This window comes from Salvelinus alpinus, chromosome 8 (genome assembly GCF_045679555.1).
Source record: "Salvelinus alpinus chromosome 8, SLU_Salpinus.1, whole genome shotgun sequence".
Lineage (NCBI taxonomy): Eukaryota > Metazoa > Chordata > Actinopteri > Salmoniformes > Salmonidae > Salvelinus > Salvelinus alpinus.
Genome location: NC_092093.1, coordinates 42,916,779 through 42,921,026, shown reverse-complemented (window position 1 = coordinate 42,921,026; position 4,248 = coordinate 42,916,779).

The window sequence follows — 4,248 nt, the reverse complement described above, 5'->3', positions numbered from 1 at the left end:
CTAATGGGCTCAGGTGCATTGAGGTCTGGCTTGGAGATTAAAAAGGTGTCTCTAACTAGTTGGTCTAGGGTGTTTTCCCAAGTCTTCATTCCACTGCACTGTGTCCTTAGTTCAACGGTCCTCAAACCTCCACTCAGGGACACGCCAGCTATTCCATGTATTAGAACTATTCTAGAGATAGCACACCTGATTCAACTTGTCAACTAATTATCAAGCCCTTGACTAGGTGAATCAGACGAGCTAGTTCAGGGCTACAACAAATCATGAAAGGTCTGGGTTCCCCGAGGAGAGTTTTGAAAATCACTGCAGTGACTTAGTTGTTTCTCCTTTCAATATATACCTGTAAAGTTCATGATTTTATAACATATATATATATATATATATATATATATATACATCTATAAGCGCCACAGATTATGTACACCTGTGTGGATGGCAATTATAGTGCAAATTTAGTCTAAAGCTCTAGAATGTTTTGGTTACATGCATAAGAAAATATGAAGAAAATGTTCAAAGAATGCTACAAATTTGCATTCGATGTATGATGCTTATAGATTCCATAAATCATAAAATACTCATTTGTTAATTGTATGTAACCTACTCTGCAGGAGCAATGGGGGGCTCCCGAGTGGTGCAGCGGTCTAAGGCACTGCATCTCAGTGCAAGAGGCATCACTACAGACACCCTGGTTCAAATCCAGGCTGTATCACAACCAGCTGTGATTGGGAGTCCCATTGGGCGGCGCACAATCATTGTAAATAAGAATTTGTTCTTAACTGACTTGCCTAGTTAAATAAAGGTTAAATATAAAAAAATACCACTATTTATTAATAATTTACTCATGTGTATTCTTGAAAGTCTTCATAAAGGGTTACCAAATGTTCTAGAAGCACACTTTCCCTGTCAACGGATGGCAAATCGGCCAGGACAAAAGGTTCTGGATGGGTAGTCTCTCCTAGCCAGAGGTGATAGATGTTTTTTTTCCTGGAATTAAACCATTACGAGCCATCATTCTTTAACTTCGGAAAACCTGATTTACTCACAGCAGGATAGTCATTGCTTATGTCTTAAAGTAAGCGCACTGCAAGCACATACACACATGCACACACACACACACAAACATACACACACACATACATATTTTTTCAATGAGATAGAGTTAGTGGTATTTTCCAATAGTAAACAGCACAGAGATAAAAGACGCAACGTTGCAGTGTTTTTCATTCTAATCATACGTCATCTTTAAGTTAGACAAGATACTGAAACATTTTCATATTAGCGCTGGTCTGTGCCTGGTAAATAAAGATGTGCCGAAAAGCATGCAGCTTTACCAGACGCCAGGTTGAATTACAGAGAAAACGCTAGAGTAACCCTTTAATTGAGGTACGAATATGCAATCATGCTTTTATCCCCGACCTGAAATCAATCAAGTGGACGGTTGGGTTTGTCTGGGCTCGGCCGTGTGCTGTGCACTCCCTCACCCCGTGGTGATTACTCCTTTCTCCTCTATCGTTTCCCAACCTCCATTTCAGAGGTAGAAGTTGAAACTCTCTCTGCTGTGGTTGGAATTTTGTTTTCCATAAAATACTTACTGGCATGTTTACCACATCACATGCTATGCTATGCTATGTCTCTGGGTCTTTATGTCACACTTAGCCGCCTCGCTAACACAATCTGGGCACGCTCAGTTGGGCACGCTCAGTTGTACCCCTCTTGATGTAAACACTGCAGGGTTTTAATTCACAACAATGCTTTTGTTTTAGATGAATTGTGAATTATTTCAGTTAGCATTGTTGTGGTTGTGTTTTTTTATTATTTGTACTCCATTGTGATGTGTGAGAATGCGAGAAGAGACATGTTTCTATGGACACAAATGGATCTTCTGGTTTCATGTGATACATTTTTGTTATCAGGGATTATGATGTCATTTTCTTGTTGAAATTTGGTTTTCTGGTTGAAGTGACTTTAGATACCTTTAATACAACCAACCAAATATACCGTAAAACTTTAATTAATAGCCCAGGCATTTACTTGCTTAAATCACTGAACACAACAGGCGCTTATTAGAGACAGGCTTCTATTTGAGCCAGGCGTCTATTTCCTTAATGCACACAGCTTTTGCTCATTTGCATAGTTAATTGTTTAATTTCCAGGATTCACTTCCAGCATTTTAATAAATTTCGTAATTTGCTGCAATAATGTGTTATCATTTGCACACTGTGTCACGTTTCTCTTGCCTTAGTATGCCTCTATGACTAGGTTTCCATCCAATTGAAGACAGATTTTCATGTAAATATTGAAAAATCCACATAAAGAAAATATGCACATTTTCCCACCAGTGGTGTTTCAACCAAACAAAAATCAGTGCGGATAAAAATCAATGCCGATGACATAGTACACAAATGTACTTTGCCGAATACAAATCAAAAGTTCAATGTGTTTCCATCTCATTTTCAACTCTAATGATAATTTTGTCACAAAGACTGTTGTGTTAAATAGCAAATGTGCCTACTCTGGTCTTGGTACGTGCGCTCTAGCCAACAGCTGGCAGATACAGCCAATAGGAAAGTCTACATGGTGACATTATGGATAAGAGCGAGATTATTTTGGGGGGTCAAATGGCAGTAAAACATTGATCATCATGTCACCGCAATAAGACCCTCGATATTCATTGAAAAGGAGAATCAAGGTCACTGTGCACTTTCATCGATGGTTATTGTAAAAAATATTTGCGCATCAAGGCGTTTCCACTGCCATTTCTCACATAATTAATTTTAACAAATCTTTTGTCGACATATATACAATTTAACCAAAACTTCCTGTTTCCATCACAGCTGTCGTGTTTTTTTTTTTTACAGAATGACTTTACTAGCATAAAAACTGTGTATGAAAGAAGAAAAAAAAGAAATTTAACGAATTTTCCTTGACAGAATATTTTTTCTGCGCTTTGGCTACGCATTTTCAGCAGTTCTTACTTTCGCCACTAAAGGACCTATATTTCTGAATTTGTTGACTTTTTTTATGCTTGTCAGTTAGTTAGCAGTTCTCAGCTGTTAGCAGCCAATGGCCGACAGTTTCTTACTGGCGATAAAATCGAATGATTGCCATACCTTTTTTTGAGTCAATACTGAATTATTTAATGTAACAAATCAAACATTTAACCTCATAAACCATTCATGGTAACCTTGTAAACAACTCATTTCGACCCAGCGTTTATTTGAAACAGATGTTTATTTGAAATGCGCGCCATTCCCTGGCTATTAAAAGGGACAGGCAGCTATTTGAGACTGTTCATTGAAGTTCTACAGTATATATTTTTAGGATGATACCGAGATGCCTGGCAATGTCATATTTTGGTTGTTATCTAGTCGCTAAAATGACATCTAAAAAAACATCCTTGATATGCTGTTTGAATATGTCAAAGAAGTGTGGAGGATAGGGGCGGCTGTTGGGGTTGTAGCTGGGTTATTATGGAGCAGTGTTGGTTCTGGGCGATGGCCCCAGTATTTGGCTGGAGTTGTGGCCTGCTCTGCATGTGAATGCCTCAAATGCACTTCAGGCAAGGGGCCAGTGGACTGCAGCCCTAACCCCCCTTTAGATACATTAGAAAACACACATGAACTCACACACACACACACTCTCTTTCTTATGCCTTCATCTGGAGATGACATCAGAGAGCGGTGTAATGGCTCAACCTCCTGGAACGTCAGCGCTGGCTGGCGACACATGCAGTCCCTGGCAGCCCATCACATGCAAACGTCAAGAGTGCGTGATGGGAGCTCCGCTCTCAGGGGCCAGACAGAGTCAGGAGGCCTTTAAATCCATACAGGCAGGCCAGTGGACGACTACATCTGAATAACTTAAGTACATTAGAAAAACATCGGAGGACTATTACAGCTGAAGTGAGGTCAAAGTGTTTAAATGTGCGAGTCAGAATGAACCCAATGGCAGGAACATACCGTATGCATTCCCATGTATACTCCTGGCACTGTCTTACTGTAAGTGAGAGGAAAAGGCAAGAACATTTTAAAGCGGAAGTGAGTAACACAGGCTGTGTGCCGTGACGGAGTGATATGAGGCCAACTGTCAATTGGAAGAAATTACAACCAAAATAACTGCAGCTTCAAATGTTGCTTTTACAGCAGTGCAACGCCGCTCAAAGTGTTATTTAACAAGTCGTATCCACTCGTTTGATCAAACCGAGTCCTCCCACACATTAAAGACTAAATTAAAACCACAACATCAAAA